The sequence below is a fragment of the Ovis aries genome, chromosome 15 (assembly GCF_016772045.2).
Source record: "Ovis aries strain OAR_USU_Benz2616 breed Rambouillet chromosome 15, ARS-UI_Ramb_v3.0, whole genome shotgun sequence".
Classification (NCBI taxonomy): domain Eukaryota; kingdom Metazoa; phylum Chordata; class Mammalia; order Artiodactyla; family Bovidae; genus Ovis; species Ovis aries.
Window position 1 is genome coordinate 29,711,585 of NC_056068.1, and position 18,295 is coordinate 29,729,879.

Here is an 18,295-nt window from a genome sequence, read left to right on the forward strand (position 1 = left end):
CTTGTCTTTCTCTTCCTGACTTACTTCACTCAGTATGATGATCTCTAGGTCCATCCCTGTTGCTGAAAATGGCATTATTTCATTCTTTTTTATGCCTGAGTATTATACCATTGCATATATGTACCCCGTCTTCTTTATCCATTCATCGATTGATGGGCATTTAGGTTGTTCCCAAGTCTTGACTATTGAGAATAGTGCTGCAATGAACACAGGGTTGCGTGTATCATTCTGAATTATAGTTTTGTCTGGATATACGGCCGGGAGTAAGACTCCTGGATTATGGTAACTCTAGTTTTAGAGTTTTGAGGAACCTCCAAACTGTTGTCATAGTGACTGCACCAATTTACATTCCCACCGACAGGGTAGGAGGGTTCCCTTTTCTCCACACCTCCTTCAGGGTTTATTATTTGTAGACTTTCTAAAGATGGCTATTCTGACCAGGGGGCTTCCCTGGTGGCTCAGTGGTAAAGAATCCACCTTCCAATGCAGGAGACATGGGTTCAATCCCTGGATTGGAAAGATACCCTGCAGAAAGAAATGGCAACCCGCTCCAGTCGTCTTGCCTGAAAAATCCCATGGACAGAGGAGCCTGGAGGGCTATCGTCCGTGGGGTGGCAAAAGAGTCAGATACCACTTAGTGACTAAACAACAGTTCTGACCAGTGTGAGGTGGTATCTCATTGTAGTTTGGATCTGCATTTCTATAATAATTAAGACGTTGAGCATCTTTTCATGCCATTTTCAGATCCGGTTGTTTTTTTGTTGTTGTGTTGTATGAGCTGTTTGTATATTTTGGAAATTAGGCCCTTGTTGGTTGTATCATTTGCATCTTCTCTCAGTCCGAGGTAGTCTTTTCATTTTGCTGATGGTTTCCTTTGCTGTACAAAAGCTCGTAAGTTTGATTAGGTCTCATTTGTTTATTTTTGCTTTTATTTCTATTGCCTTGGGAGGCTGACCTAAGAAAACATTGCTATAATTTATGTCAGAGAATGTTTTTGTCTATGTTCTCTTCTAGGAGTTTTCTGGCGTCATATCTTGTATTTAAGTCTTTAATCCATTTTGAGTTTATTTTTGTGTCTGGTGTGAGGGAGGTTCTAACTTCACTGATTTACACGTGGCTGTCCACCTTACCCAACACCCCTTACTGAAGAGACCATCTTTTATCCATAGTATATTTTTGCCTTTGTCGAAGATTACTTGACTGTAGGTGTGTGGTCCCCTCTTTTTACGAAGCCTTTATAAGAAAACACATGAGCTTACTTCCTCTCTCAACTCTCTCTGCCAGGTGATGATACAGTGAGAAGACAGCTATCTGTGAATCAGGAAGAGGATTCTTGCCAGACAGGGGATCTGTCGGCGTTGTGATCTCGAACTTCCAGCCTCCAGAAATGTGAGAGATAAATGTCTATTGTTTAAGCACCTTCCCCTACTCTATGATAGTTCTTCACAGCAGCCTGAGTTGAATGAAGTGGCGGTGCTGGGCGGGTAGCGAGTAGCCATGGATTAGGACGGGAAGGTCCGCATGGCTTGACGTGAGGCAAGGGTGAAGGTCCCCAAACTCCAAAAGCCCAGAACGCTCACATCTGTGTCCTGCTCTGTTTCCCAGGCAACATCACATTTGGTCCTTCCAGCAGCCCTTTTAGTAGATAAGATGTTTCCATTTTACAGATGAGGAAACCGAGCCTCCAGTAGTCCCACAGCCTTTGCCCAAGTCACGTGGGGTGAGGCAGGGATTCAAACCTAGGTCGTCTGATCTCTTCTGACCCCCAGACCAGGATATCATCTTGACTGTGGAGCAGAAACACAGCTGAGCTATTATCGCCTTGCCTTAAGAGATGGGGGCACGGAAGCACAGATGGTCAAGCTTTGCTTCCTGGCTCTGGAGTGTAAGGACAGAACCTCAGAGGTCTGGCTCCTGCATGACTTTCTTCTGTTTCATCCAACTGCTTCCTTCTAGCCAGGCCCGGATTTCCTTACCTAGCGGTTGGCATGCCCTCAGGTGGGGGCTTAAACCATGGCAACACACACGCCCCACTCAGACTGGGGACAAACGCGGTCGTTCCTTTTGGGCCATGTTGTCTCCTTCTTTTGTCCCCCAGCAGCTCTCGGCCCTGGGAAATCCTGGGCAAAGTGTATCATCTCTCTGGCCTCAGTGCGGTCCTCTGTGAAATGGGCTGATGGCTGACCCTCATGCCCCCATCCTAGCATCCTGTGTAGCTCAGGTCTGTATCCAAAGGCTGTGCTCAGGCTCCATCCACATGCTACGTCCTCAGAGAGGAAACCAGCTGCCTGGAATATTGTCAGTCACAGCTGCAGTTGAATAAATCCTGACCAGGAGGAGGCCAGCACTCCTGATGTCGCGCTCCTGAGAGGGCAGGGGTGCTGCTTGTCTCCTGGGCCTTCCCCATCACTCCTACCACTCTGCTCCAAACCACATCTTCCTCCTCTCCCTGGAGCCAGCCCAGCGCCCGCCTTCAGGAAGCTTCCTCCAGGTGATTCCACTCTGAGCGACTGTGTGTTTCTTGTTTTTGTGTCTTGACCCAGGGCCCATTTCATTCAGTTAGAAAAACACCAAAAATGTATAAAAAGGACAAAAACAAAAAGAAAAAAGTAAACAAAAAGGAAGAAAGAGAGAAAGGAAAACGTCAGTGGAGTCCCTGTCTGGGCTGCAGGATGTTGTTGGGCTTTTTCAGGCAAGAGCACAAGCACGCCAAGGAAACCAGTGTTCTTCTGAGGGGATGAATGCCCGCTGGAGTTCAGGAGCGGGGACGCATCCAGGGCCCATCCAGGTGGGAAGGCTGCGGGGGGTAAAGACGGAAGAGGGGCTGTGTGTGTGCGCGTGCTTTTGGTCCCATTCCAAATCCCCCACGGATCCTCGGGTATGCTTTTCTGTATGGATTCTTTGTCAGGCCCCGGTACATACGATGCACTGATTTTATTTAATTAATTAGAGATAACAAGAGATAAAATCCATGGCATTTTCCAGGCCAGAATACTGGGGTGGGTTGCCAGGCCCTCTTCCAGGAGATCTTCCCAACCCAGGGACTGAACCCACATCTGTTATATCTGCTGCATTGCAGGTGGATTCTTTACCATTTGAGCCACCAGGGAAACTCACACACAAGAGATAATGCATTTCTTTATTTTCTCTAAAACAACTTCAATTAGACTCCAAACCTGGTTTCTGCCTGGTTGGTGGGAGCTGAAACTTTGTCATCTTGGTGTCTTGAGACCCAAGGCAGTACAAAGATTCCAGGTCACATATGGAGCCCAGGCACCAGGAGGCAGGCCTCCTGGCAGCCATGTTTGCCCTCCACACTGCTGAGGCTCCCTTGAGCTGCTCTGCTGCCGGCCTCCCCCCTGGAGCTCAGGTTTGAGGTACAGGAATCCTGTACCTGGCCATTGGCTGGGGAGCTAGTGGGGGGCAGGACATGTTCCCCACTGTTGGCAGTTCCTCCTCTGTACCTCTCTGGCTAAGGAAAATCTCTTTTTAGTCCAGGAGACGCTCTTTCTATGCTCCCCAGCATCTCTCTTCTCCATCAAGGACACCTAGCATATCCACTTGGGAAAACAGAAGCCAGGAATACAGGAAGAGTACTGTATTCATTGGTGTTATGGACTGAATTGTATCCCCACAGAATTCCTATGTTAAAGTCCTCAGGCCTGGTATCTCACAATGTAACAGATAAGGACCTCAAAGAGATAATTATGTTAAAAATAAGGTCTTCCCGATGAGCTGTAACCCAATAGGACTGGTGTCCTCATGACAAGAGATTTTGAACACAGACATGCACAGGAGGGAAACCATATGAAAATTCCAGAAGAAAGAGGCCATCTGCAAGTCAAAGGAGAGAGACCTTAGAGGAAACCAACCATGCTGACGCCTTGACCGCAGACTTCCAGCCCCTAGAACTGCGAGAAAGTAAATCTCTGTTGTCTGAGCCACTTGGTCTCTGGCATTTTGTTATGGCAATCCTAAGAAATTAATATTGTTAAGAATTTGTGTTTGGTTTCTCTAAAATACGGGTTTTCCAGGTGGCACTCGTGGTAAAGAATCCACCTGCCAATGCAGGAGATATAAGAGACGAAGATTCCATCCCTGGGTTGGGAAGGTCCCCGGAGGAGGAAATGTCAACCCACTCCAGTATTCTTACCTGGAGAGTCCCCATGGACAGAGGGGCCTGGAGGGCTACAGTCCATAGGGTTGCAAAGAGTTGGACACGACTGAAGCGACTGAGCAAGCATGCACGTTATAACAGTTCAGTCAGTTCAGTCGCTCAGTCGTGTCCGACTTTTGCCACCCCATGGACTGCAGCACGCCAGGCCTTCCTGTCCATCACCAACTCCCGGAGTTTACTCAGACTCTTGCTCATTGAGTCGGTGATGCCATCCAACTATCTCATCCTCTGTTGTCCCCTTCTCCTCCTGTCTTCAATCTTTCCCAGCATCAGGGTTTTTTTAAATGAGTCAGCTCTTCGCATCAGGTGGCCAAAGTATTGGAGTTTCAACTTCAACATCAGTCCTTCCAATGAATATTCAGGACTGATTTCCTTTAGGATGGACTTTTTGGATCTCCTTGCAGTCCAAGGGACTCTCAAGGGTGGAACCCAAAATACAGTGGCTTAAATATGATGAAAGTTAATTTTTATCTCATGAATGAATGTGAACATGGGCATCAGGGCTGATGTGGGGTTGGGGACTCACCTTTTGATTTTCTGCTCTGTCACTCCCAGGAATGTTGCTCTTATTTTTATGGTCCCTGAGAGCTCCCAGTCATGTCCCTGGGCCCACACAGAGGAAGAAGGGAGAGGGAAGGAAACACCCCTTCCTTTGAAGTGCGCTCCACTTCTGCTCATACATAATGGACCAAATTTGGTCACATGGCCATATCTAACAATGAGTAAGGCTGGCAAATGTCATGATTCTGGATGTCTATGAGCACAGCCTGAAAGTGCGGGTTGAGATACTACCAGAGTAAGAATAAAATGACATCTAGCAGTCTTTGCCCTCCCAGAAGCAAGGAAGAACAGGAATTATTGACTGGCTGGACGAAAGGGAGAAGGGGAATGGCAAGGAGGAAATCGTAAATATCTTCAAAATTATCCACTAAACAAAGAACAGGAAAACCTGTGCCGATCCTGTCCTCTAGCTGCTCCCGAATGCTCACCATTTCTAGAGAACAGTGTTTAAAAATGAGCAATTATAACAAACATGACCACAGGCAATGGAGTGAAAATGACTACAGTTACAACCTACATTGCAGTTGCTCTTTGAAAGAGGCTACATCCATTAGAAAAATTTTCCCATGAGCCACTTGGAGATGGGAAGGGAGAACCTGAGAGCCAGGACCAGCTGGATGCTGAGAAAGAAGAGCAATACCAAAACGAATCTGTGTAGGAACGCTATAGGAATCGGGCATCACAGAGGGCAGAAGTGAGGGCCAAGTAAGAGGCAGAGAGGTGAAGGGGACTTCCCTGGTGATCCAGTGGTGGAGACTCTGTGCTTCTAATTCAAGGGGCCAGGGTTGGATCTTTGATCAGGGAACCAGTCAGTTTGTTCAGTGGCTCAGTCGTGTCCGACTCTTTGCAACCCCGTGGACTGCAGCACGCCAGGCTTCCCTGTCCATTATCAACTCCGGAGTTTACTCAAACTCATGCCCATTGAGTCGGTGATGCCATCCAACCATCTCATCCTCTGTCATCCCCTTCTCCTCCTGCCCTCAATCGTTCCAAGCATCAAGGTCTTTTCAAATGAGTCAGTTCTTTGCACCAGGTGACCAAAGTATTGGAGTTTCAGCTTCAGCATCAGTCCTTCCAATGAATATTCAGGACTGATTTCCCTTAGGATGGACTGGTTGGATCTCCTTGCAGTCCAAGGGACGTTCAAGAGTCTTCTTCAACACCACAGTTCAAAAGCATCAATTCTTTGGTGCTCAGACTTTCTTTATAGTCCAACTCTCACATCCATACATGACTACTGGAAAAACCATAGCTTTGACTAGATGGACATTTGCTGGCAAAGTAATGTCTCTGCTTTTTAATATGCTGTCTAGATTGGTCATAACTTTTCTTCCAAGGAGCAAGCGTCTTTTAATTTCATGGCTGCAGTCACCATCTGCAGTGATTTTGGAGCCCAAGAAAATAAAGTCTCTCACTGTTTCCACTGTTTCCACATCTATTTGCCATGAAGTGATGGGACCGGATGCCATAATCTTAGTTTTCTGAATGTTGAGTTTCAAAGCCAATGTTTTCACTCTCCTCTTTAATTTTCATCAAGAGGCTCTTTAGTTCTTCTCGCTTTCTGCCATAAGGGTGGTGTCATCTGCATATCTGAGGTTATTGAGATTTCTCCAGGCAATCTTGATTCCAACTTGTGCTTCATCCAGTCCAGCATTTCTCATGATGTACTCTGCATATAAGTTAAATAAGCAGGGTGACAATATACAGCCTTGTTCCATGTCCAGTTCTAACTGTTGCTTCTTGCATTGCATACAGATTTCTCAGGAGGCAGGTCAGGTGGTCTGGTATTCCCATCTCTTTCAGAATTTTCCACAGTTTGTTGTGATCCACACAGTCAAAGGCTTTGGCATAGTCAATAAAGCAGAAATAGATGTTTTTCTGGAACTCTCTTGCTTTTTCGATGATCCAGTGGATGTTGGCAATTTGATCTCTGGTTCCTCTGCCTCTTCTAAAACCAGCTTGAACATCTGAAAGTTCCTGGTTCGCGTATTGCTGAGGCCTGGCTTGGAGAATTTTGAGCATGACTTTACTAGCATGTGAGATGAGTGCAATTGTGCGGTAGTTTGAGCATTCTTTGTCATTGCCTTTCTTTGGGATTGGAATGAAAATTGACCTTTTCCAGTCCTGTGGCCACTGCTGAGTTTTCCAAACTTGCTGGCATATTGAGTGCAGCACTTTCACAGCATCATCTTTCAGGATTTGAAAGAGCTCAACTGGAATTCCATCACCTCCACTAGCTTTGTTCATGGTGATGCCTCCTAAGGCCCACTTGACTTCGCATTCCAGGATATCTGGCTCTAGGTGAGTGTGAGTGATCACACCATCGTGATTATCTGGGTAGTGAAGATCTTTTTTGTACAGTTCTTCTGTGTATTCTTGCCACCTCTTCTTAACATCGTCTGCTTCTGTTAGGTCCATACCATTTCTGTCCTTTATTGAGCCCATTTTTGCATGAAATGTTCCCTTGGTATCTCTAATTTTCTTGAAGAGATCTCTAGTCTTTCCCATTCTATTGTTTTCCTCTATTGTTTTGCATTGATCGCTGAGGAAGGCTTTCTTATCTCTCCTTGCTATTCTTTGGAATTCTGCATTCAAATAGGTATATCTTTCCTTTTCTCCTTTGCCTGTCACTTCTTTTTTTTTTTTTTTTTTTTCACAGCTATTTGTAAGGCCTCCTCAGACAACCATTTGGCCTTTTTGCATTTCTTTTTCTTGGGGATGGTCTTTTTCACTGCCTCCTGTGCAACATCATGAATCTCCATCCATAGTTCTTCAGGCACTCTGTCTATCAGATCTAATCCCTTGAATCTATTTGTCACTTCCACTGTATAATCGTCAGGGATTTGATTTATGTCATACCTGAATGGTCTAGTGGTTTTCCCTACTTTCTTCAATTTAAGTATGAATTTGGCAATTAAGAAGTTCATGAGCTGAGCCACAGTCAGCTCCCAATCTTGTTTTTGCTGACTGTATAGAACTTCTCCATCTTTGGCGGCAAAGAATATAATCAATCTGATTTGTGTATTGACCATCTGATGATGTCCATGTATAGAGTTTTCTCTTGTGTTTTTGGAAGAGGGTGTTTGCTATGATCAGTGTGTTCTCTTGGCAAAACTCTATTAGCTTGCCCTGCTTCATTCTGTACTCCAAGGCCAAATTTGCCTGTTATTCCAGGTATTTCTTGACTTCCTTCTTTTGCATTCCAGTCCCCTATAACGAAAAGGACATCTTTTTTGGGTGTTAGTTCTAGAAGGTCTTGTAGATCTTCATAGAACCAGTCAGCTTCAGTTTCTTCAGCATTACTGGTCAGGGCATAGACTTGGATTACTATGATATTGAATGTGGTTTGCCTTGGAAACAAACAGAGATCATTCTGTCATTTTTGAGATTGCTCCAAGTACTGCATTTTGGACTCTTTTGTTGACTATGATGGCTACTCCATTTCTTCTAAGGGATTCTTGCCCACAGTAGTAGATATAATGGGTAAATTCACCCATTCCAGTCCATTTTAGTTCTCAAATAAATAAGATAAATATTTAAAAAAAATAAGTGGAGAGGTGGAAAATGACTTGATAGAACCCTTAGAACAGGATGCCTAGTATTTCATTTTAAATCACTTGAGTTCTGTAATGTAACTCTATCCTGCAAACCTTTAGTCAAATCTACTAAATATATAAAGGCCTGTGTGTGTGTGAATTTCACATCTGGGTCATTAGTACAGAACAGGGGCAGCTTTATGAGAGGACAATGCACTTGTTTATTGAACAAATTAGGCAAAATAGGGCTGAAGCAGTGGTGACTAGAGACTGCATTAGCAGTATATCCCCTTCAGAATTCTAGAGGGACAGGGATGGAGGTGAGAATGGAATTCTAGCCAATTTCATTGAATCTCAAATATCAAAGCACATCAGCAGTATTTGCATTAAAGCACTATGACACAAAAACTGGTTAAATGTTGCTTCCCAGGCTCACGTCCCTCTGCCCAGGGGAGTCAGAGAAAGTATTGCGAGACCCCATGGACTGGGGCCTGCAAGGCTCCTCTGTCCATGGGATTTTCCAGGCAAGAATGCTGGAGCGGGTAGCCTATCCCTTTTCCAGGGGCTCTTCCCAACCCAGGGATGGAACCGGAGTCTCCTGTACTGCAGGTGGATTCTTTACTGGCTGTGCCACCAGTGAAGCCTCAGTTAAATATGCTTCCTTGGCTCATGTCCCTCTGCCCAGGGGAGTCACAGAAAGTGCTACAGAGGAGAGGACACAGTATTGCCTTAAAGGAGATGAGGACTAGCTTTCATAGTGGAAGGAAGAGGTTTTTTAAAATAACACTTTAGAAGGTTATAAGCAGGGTTAATGCCATTGAATCTGGGCTTTAAGAATGAGATGGGGTTTGGATCTGTGGATGTGTTACAGCCTCTTTCCCCCTGCTACTCACTAAAGACATGTATCTTTTTTGGAGGATTTTCTCCCGTATCTGCCTGCAATGGAGATGGCTATCTGTGGGGCCCTAAATGGGAAACCTTAAAGGAGATGGGTTAGCTTTGTGGTCGGAAGCTAAGATGGCGCCTGGCGGAAGAGATAGGGGCGTGGTCTATGTTAGCTTTTGATTGGCTCTCTTGATTTCCATGCACGTGGACAGCTCGTGATCACCATAGACTCCTGTTACAATGAAGGTGCATGATGATTTGACCTTTAACGTGATTGGTGCAACTATGGCATATTATGATTTGACCTTTAATGTGATTGGTGCAACTATGGAAAGTCCCTCCCAAAACCCCCTTGCTTGCCTATATAAACCAAGAGTTTGAGGCAGTAAAGTGGAACTGCTTAGACGGAGTCCCTGTGGTGTCTGATTGTCTCTCGCTCGCCGAGGGGCTGGGTTGGCGGACAGCAGGCTCACCTCTCCTCGGGACCCCTTGGCTTTGCTGAGGGATGTTCCACTGCCTCTCTCTTTCTGTGGCGCGCCTCCGGCAGCTATCTTTGCCAACTTGGTTCCTGGGTTTTTGTGAAGCAAAACACTGGTGAGAGGGGTAGAAAGAGACAGCAAGAAGCCCAGATGGGGATGTGCATTGGGAAGGACTGAGAATCACAGTGTGGGAGATGGTGGGTGTGCAAGGAGGCCCTCTAAATAGCACCCCTCTTCCTGCTTAAATCCTGAAACAATGAAGATGAAGACAGGGTGACAAGGTGTCAGGCAGTTGGAGATGAGCTATCACGATATGAAGTAGCTGTTGTTGGTGAGTGTGACTTCTAAAAACATTGAATAAATTGGACATATACCATCGTATAAATAAAAAGTGTACAACTGCAGGCAGGCATTGCCTCAGAGAAAAGAGGAATTAGATCTCACCCTGGTCATCCCTGCTTCTCCGTTAAACTGTTCTGACTCTCTAACACTTACTGAGAGTTGCAGTGGAAAACCCCATGTCTTCAGGATCTTAAGAGGCAGACATATGGGGGGTTGTATATCTAATCAAGAGAAGAGGTAAAAAGAGGGTTCTGTAGGCCAAAAATAAAAAGCTCATTAGTCCACACCTTGAGAATTATGGCTCAAGAACTTTATCTGGGTGGCATTTTTGCAGAACTATGCACCCAAGGGCATGAAATAAAATAACTGCAGTTGAGCAACTGGCTGTCATTCTGTCTCCACACCATTGCCAAGAGCCTCCTGAAGATTTTCCATCTTTCCTGTCTGTGGAGCTGAAACACTGGTGCTGGTGATTATGGTTCATTTTAGCAGTAATAATGATGCTTGCAGTACTAACAATCCTTTAAATTTATTGAATTATTTCAGCTTTCAAAGATCCTCTCTCCTTGTCTTTCCACTTAATTGTACAATGACCCTGGGACTAGTCAGCCTAGGTAGGACTATACTCATTGTATTTTAGGGGAAACAGGCTCAGAGAGGGAGTCCATGCTCACACCACCCCCTCCTCTGTTTCCCAACTCTTTCTGACTGTGCTCTTTTGATATTTGATAGGGGCTAATAAATAATTCCCCTTTCCATGCCTGAATTCACAGCCAATTGAGAGACAGAGGCACAGGGTGGAGATAGAAATATCAGCTTAATTGCTGGAGTGGACCAGAATCATGACTACAGGGGGCTCAGAGAACACCATCATGTGTTCACTGACATTGGAAGGAGAGATGGAGATGCTGATCCTGGATTTCTTTTCTGAGCCAAATTCTCAATTGAGTTAGAGGTTGTTTTGTTTGGAGATGCCTTCCATCGAGCAGAGTACTAGAGGCAAACTCTCTCTGGAAGAAAACTTTCTCAACTTAGGCTCAAAGGACCCTAACAGATTACTATTATGAGCTCTTGAATAAAGATGACCAAATTCATTAGAAGCCAAGTCACCATGCCTGAGAGTCACAGAAACAATGGACAGCAATGAACAGCAGATTTCAAGGACAGCAGATGATGGAGTGTCTGATACTCAATACAGACTAATTATATAGGAAATGTTTAAAGAATTAAATGCATAAAAATGCGATGCTTCAAAGAATATAATTACAAAGAGAAGCATACAATAAGAAATTGTTAGGGACAAGCAGATTTGAAATTAAAAAAGAAAACCAAATCCAGTCATTTTATTTAATACAACATTGTGAATGTCCTAAATCCCACTGAATTGTTCCTTTTAAAATGACTAATTTTATGTTCTATGAATACAAACTCAAAAGGGCCACCTCAAAGTGAAAAATGTAGTTGTTGAAATGGGAACTCAATGGATAGGTTTAAAAAGCACAATTTCAACAGAGTTGAAGAAAAAAGTAGTGAACAGAAAGATGTATTTGAAGAAGGTATCCAGAACATCTGAAAGAGGAAAAAGGAGTTGGAGAATCTGAGACGTTAAGAGAGACGAGCTGGTATGAGATGGTCTAATAAACATCCAGTTAAGTCAGAAGGAGAGAAGAGAAAGAAATAAGGACAGGCAACATCCAAAGAGATTCAAGTCATGTCTATCATTAATAGCACAATAAGGAAACATGAATCTTGCATTATAGTGGAAGATTCAATGAAACCTTTTGATCCGCTCAATAGACACAGAATTTTTTTTTTTTTTGGTAAAATTAAACACCTTTTGCTAGGAATACAGTGAATAGACCAGAATTCCTAAACATGGAAAAAGGAATTGACAAAAAACCTGCAATAAGCGCCATTCAAAGAATAGCAAAACCCAGAGTAAAACCACAAGTGCTGACAAGAATGCCAAGCAAGTGAAACTCACATATTGCTGATGGGAATGCAAAAATGGTACAGTTACTTCTGACAAGAAATTTGGCAATTTAATAAAGTTCAGTATATACTTACTCTAGGACTTAGTAATTCACTCCTAGGTATTTACCTATATGAAGTAAAAAACTTATGTTTGGAACTTCCCTGGTGACCCAGTGGCTAAGACTCTGTGCTCCCAAAGCTGGGGACCTGGGTCCCATCCCTGCTCTAGGGAGCTAGATCCCACATGCTACAATTAAGAGTTTGTATGCTGAAAGTAGAACATCCCGCGCATTGCAACTAAAACCCCGAGCAGCCAAATAAATAAATAAATATTCTTTAAGAAAGAAAAAAAAATTATGTTTACCTAATGTTTTTCCGGTAGTCATGTATGGATGTGAGAATTGGACTGTGAAGAAAGCTGAGTGCTGGAGAATTGATGCTTTTGAACTGTTTTGTTGGAGAAGACTCTTGAGAGTCCCTTGGACTGCAAGGAGATCCAACCAGTCCATCCTAAATGAGACCAGTTCTGGGTGTTCATTGGAAGGACTGATGCTGAGGTTGAAACTCCAGTTCCTTGGCCACCTCATGCAAAGTGTTGACTCATTGGAAAAGACTCTGATGCTGGGAGGGACTGGGGGCAGGAGGAGAAGGGGACGACAGAGGATGAGATGGCTGGATGGCATCACCGACTCGATGGACATGAGTTTGAGTGAACTCCGGGAGTTGGTGATGGACAGGGAGGCCTGGCGTGCTGCAGTTCATGGGGTCGCAAAGAGTCAGACACGACTGAGCGACTGAACTGAACTGAACTGCACTTACCTAATGTAAACTATGGGCTCTGGGCGATTATGGTGTCAGTGTAGGTTCATCACTTGTAACAAAGGCACCATGCTGATGGGTGGTGTTGATAATGGAGGAGGCTGTGTATGTGTGTGGGCAGACGGTATATGGGAAATCTCTGCATTTTCTGTTCAGTTTTGCTGTGAACCTAAAACTGCTCTTTAAAAAAGTTCTGAAAAAATATATTCACATGAAAACGTGTATGTGAATATTGATAGTGGCTTTATTTGTAAACAACCCAAAAGTTCCTCAATTGAGAGAACAGTGTTGACAATGAATGTCATTGTGTGACAGCTGTGGGCACATCCATACAATGGAACACTCCTTGGTAATAAAAAGGAAAGAACTGCTAATGTAGGCAACACGATGGGTTAATCTCAAATGCTTTATGCTAAACGAAACCGCTCTCCTCAGATAGCCATGATTCCATTTACATGACATTTTGGAAAAGGCAAAACTCTGCACAGAGAACAGATGCTGATTGCCAGGGGTTTTCCAGGGAGGACGTTTGGGAGTGATAAAAATGCTCTGTCTTGGGACTTCCCTGGGGGTCCAGTGGCTAAGACTTGGATCTCCCAATGCAGGGGCCTGGGGTTCAATCCCCGGTCAAGGAACTAGATCCCACATGCTGCGACTAAGACCTGATGCAACCAAATAAATAAAAATAAATATTAAAAGATGGTCTTTCTTGATTGCGGCATGACTGCATGTGTTTTCAGAATTTATAGACTGTTGTACTTAAAAAGAGTCGATGTAAATTATACCTCAATAAATCTGACTTAAAAAATTGGAATATTTCTTCACCAAACACAAGGCAGGGGGTTCCCTGGTGGCTCAGTGATCAAGAATCCACCTGTCAATGCAGGAGACACAGGTTTGACCCCTGGTTTGGGAAGATCCCACGTGCCGTGAAACAACTAATCCCATGTGCCACAACTATCGAGCCTGGGCTCCAGAGGCCGAGAGCCGCACCACAGAGCACATGTGCTGCAACTGCTGAAAACCACGCCTCCCAGAGCCCGTGCTCTGCAAGAGAGGCCACTGCAACGAGAAGCCTGTGCACCGCAACTAGGGAGCAGCCCCAGCTCGCCACAGCCAGAGAAAAGCCTTTACAGTCCAAACAATAATAAAAAAGACAAGGCAATATACCCATGTTCATAGCAGCTCATTATTCACACCAGACAAAGGGTGGGAATAGAATCCATCAGCGGATGAAGAGATAAGTAAAATGTGGTCTATCCATACAATGGAATATTATCCAGTTTTAAAGGGGAAGGGAATTCTAACACATGCTACAACATGGATGAATCTTGAAGACATTCTGCTAAGCGAAATGAGCCAGTCACAAAAGGACAAATATATGATTCTAATTTATATGAGATGAGCTCTCCTGGTGGGTCAGTGGTAAAGAATCTGCCTGCAATGCAGGAGATGTGCTAGGAGCTACAGGTTCAATCCCTGGGTCGGGAAGATCCCGTGGAGAAAGAAATGGCAACCTACTCCAGTATTCTTGCCTGAAGAATCCCATGGACAGAGGAGCCTGGCAGGCTACAGTCCACGGGGGTCACAAAGAGTTGGACTTGACTGAGCATGCAGGCACAAGAAATGTCCTGTCCGAGACTTTGGGACCCCATGGACTGTGTATACCGGGCTTCTCTGTCCTTCACCATCTCCCTCAGTTTGCTCAAACTCAAGTCTGTTGAGTTGGTGATGCCGTCCAACCATCTCATCCTCTGTCGTCCCCTTCTCCTCCTTCCCTCAATCTTTCCCAGCATCAGGGTCTTTTCCAGTGAGTTGGCTCTTTGCATCAGATGGCCAAAGTATTGGAGCTTAAGCTTTAGCATCAGTCCTTCCAACGATTATTCAGGGTTGGTTTCCTTTAGGATCAACTGGTTTGATCTGTTTGCAGTCCAAGGGACTCTAAACAGTCTTCTCCAGCACCACAATTTGAAAGCATCAATTTTTCAGCGCTCAGCCTTCTTTATGGGCCAACTCTCACATCCGTACATAACTATCTTCTCAGATATATTTGTTGCAAATATCTTCTCCCTTTCAATAAACTGCCTTTTTTGTTTGGTTGATAATTTCCTTCGTTGTGCAAAATCTTTTTGGTTTGATTAGCTGCATTTATTTTTGCTTTGATTTCCCTTGCCTGAGGTGTCATATCCAAAATGTATCACTAAGATTGACGTCAAAACATGTACTACCTTAGTTTTCTTCTAGGAGTTTTATGGTTTCAGGCCTTATATTTAAGTCCTTAATCCATTCTGAGAATGGTGTAAGAAAGTAATGTAGTTTGATTATTTTGCATGTAGCTGTTCAGTTTTCTCAACACTGGAGGCTGTCTTTTCCTCATTGTATTAATACATTCTTACCTCCTTTGTCATAAATTAATTGACCATATAAGTGTGGGCTTATTTCTGGGCTTTCTATTCTGTTCCATTGATCTGTGTGTCTGTTTTTGTAACATGTATTTTGGCATATCTTTGTAACACATGTAATTTTAAATAAGGATGTGTGATACTTCCAACTTCATTCTTTCTCAAGGTGGTTTTGGGGTCTTTTGTGTTTCCATACAAATTTTATAATTATTTGTTCTAGTTCTGTAAAAAAAATATCATTGATTTTTGACAGGAATTCCGTTGAATCTGTAGATTGTCTTTCTCTGTCTGGTTTATTTCATTTGGCATAATACCCTCCAGGTCCATCCATGTTGTTGCGTATGGCAAGAGTTTGTTCATTTCTATGGGTGAGTCTTGGTTTTAAAGTCAGTTTTTTTCTGATACAGTATCGCTGTATCAGATTTCTCTTTGTTTTCATTTACATGGAATAACTTTCCCTGTCTCTTTCCTTTCAGTCTGTGTGTGCTATTAGATTTGAGGTGAGGCTCTCCTGACAGCATGCATATGGGTCTTCCCTTCTGCTTTTGCTCTCTTCCTCTTTGTTTCATTCCTTTGTTTTCGTGTGTATGCATCAATGATAGATTTATGGTTTGTGGTTTCCATGAGGATATAACTATTTTAAAGTGATGATCTCTTAAATTTGAACACATTATAACAAGCCTGCCTTTTATCCCCCCACATTCAATATTTTAACATTATATTTCACATCTTTTTGCATCTTTTTACTACTTATGAATATAGATCATTTTGTTACTTTTTCTTATCTTCCTACTAGCTTTATAAGTGGTTGACCTACTACCTTTACTGCATGTTTGCCTTTACCAATGATATTTCCTTTCGTAACTTTCATATCTCCAGTTGTGATCTTTTCTTTCCCACTTTGAAAAGCCTCTTTTACATTTCTTGTGAAGCCTGTTTAGCTGTGCTGAACTGTTTTAGCTTTCGCTTGTCTGTAAAACTTCTTTACCTCTCCTTGAGATCTGAATTATAGCCTTGCTGGGGAGAATATTCTTGGTGTTTTCCTTTCATCACTTTAAATTTATCATTCCGCTCCCTTCTGGCCTGCAAAGTTTCTGCTGAAAAGCCATCTGATAGTCTTACAGGAATTCCCCTCTTCGTACCTAGTTGCTTTTCCCTTTGCGGCTTTTAAGATTCTCTCTTTAACTTTTGCCATTTTAATTATGATGTGTCTTGGTATTTATTTCTTTGGGTTTTCTTATTTGGAACTCTCTGTACTTCCTGGACCTGGATATCCATTTCCATTCTAGGTTAGGAAAATTTTCAGCTATTATTTTTTCAAGTAAAAAAGAAAGTTTCAAGTAAGTTTTCTCTCTTCTTCTTCTGGGACCCCTCCAATGCAAATGTTAGTACTCGTGATGTTGTCCCAGAGGTCTCTTAAACTATCCTTTTTTAAAAAAAGAAAAAAACTCTTTGGACTAACTTGGCAATTCAGTGGTTAAGACTCCATGCTTCCACCGCAGGGGGTTCGTGTTCAATCCCAGGTTGGGGCACTAGGATCCTGCATGCCACTTGGTGTAGCCAAAGGGGGAAAAAAAAGCCCTCTCCTTTCTGTTCGGTTTGGGTGATTGGAAGACACTTCTCTGTCTCTCAGTTCGCTGATCTGTTCCTCTGTATCGTCTAATCTGCTGTCGATTCCTCTCGTGTATTTTTTTCTTTTAGTTATTGCATCCTTTGCTCTGTTTGGCTCTTCTTTATATCCTCTAACTCTTTTAGAAGCTTCTGCCTTCTCACTGTCTTCATCCATTCTTCGCCTGAGTTCTCTGAGAATCTTTGTGATCATTACCTTGAACTCTTTATTAGGTAGATCACGTATCTCCACCTTGCTTAGTTCTTCTCTGGGGATTTTATCTTGCTTCTTTATCTGGAACATCTTTCTCTGTCATTTTATTTTGCCCGATTCTCTGTTTTTATTTCTGTGTATTAGGTGGGTTGGTTATGTTTCCTGATCTGGAAGTGGCCTTATGTAGGAGGTGTCCCATAGGGGCTGGCAACACACTCCCGCTCTGGTCACCTGTATGCTCTAGGAGTGGTCTGTACATGGGTTCCATGGGCCTTTCTGTCATTTGGGAGGTGACTGCTGTGGGTTCACTGATGGCTAGGACTGGCCCTGGCCCAGTTGGCTGCCAGGCTCTGCCTTCTGTGAAGGCTGCTTGCTGGCAGGCAGGTCTGGTCCTGGTGTGGCTGACAGGGGAGCCTGGGGCTTTCCAGAGCTGGTGCAGGCTCACTGGTTGGGTGGGACTGGGTCACTGCGGATCTGGCTTCTTGGCCTGGGGCAGGGGGTCCTGAGGCTGGTGCTAACCAGTTAGTGGGAAGGCAAGCCTCTGGTGTTAATAGGCTAGAATAGCTAATAGCTTGCCAGCACGCTATTAGCGTGTCCTCATGCTAGAATGAGCTTCCCAAATGATACTGCCAGCATATGATCCAGGCCTCTGAACTGGGTCTCAGAGCATGTGAGATTTTGTGTGCTTCCTCTCTGTTGGTAAAGAATCCACCTGAAGTGCAGGAGACGTAAGAGACACAGGTTTGATCCCTGGGTTGGGAAGATTTCCTGGAGGAGGAAATGGCAACCCACTCCAGTATTCTTGCCTGGAAAATCCCATGGATAGGAGTCTGGCAGGCTACACTCCATGAGGTCGTAAAAGACTCACGACTGAACAACTGAGCATGCACGCATGCACCTTTAAGAACAGAGTCTACAGTCCTCCAGCTTCCCTGTGTACAAGCCCTTCTCGCCTTCAGAGCCAGATATCCTGGGAGTTCATCTACTTAGTGCAGGACTTCCAGGGCTGGGGAGCCCAAAATGGATCTCAGACCCCTTGTTTCTTGGGGAGAAGCTCTGCGATTATCATTGTCCTCCTGTCTGTGGGTCAGATACATGTCAATTTTTTTTAAAAAATTAATTACTAAAAAAATTTTGTTGTTGTTGTGCTGGGTCTTTGTTGCTGTGCGCAGGCTTTCTCTAGTTGCGGTGAGCAGGGGTTTCTCTTGTTGTGGAGCACAGGCTGTAGGCGTGCAGGCTTCAGTAGCTGAGGCTTGTGGGGTCTAGAGTGTGGGCTCAGTAGTTATGCACAGGCTTAG

General features: G+C 44.0%; 1 long non-coding RNA gene across 3 annotated transcripts in view; it reads left to right on the forward strand.

Moving 5' to 3' along the window:
- LOC105602204 (uncharacterized) overlaps positions 1-18,295 on the forward strand; it is a 44,426-nt gene that overhangs the window by 14,767 nt on the left and 11,364 nt on the right. For 2 of the 3 annotated variants that reach the window (XR_009596595.1, XR_003591765.3), the window contains one exon: positions 1,285-12,995. This is a non-coding gene — a long non-coding RNA (uncharacterized LOC105602204). Of the gene's footprint in view, positions 1-1,284; positions 12,996-18,295 lie in introns of those variants that run through there. The other variant, XR_009596596.1, reaches the window with a different exon arrangement.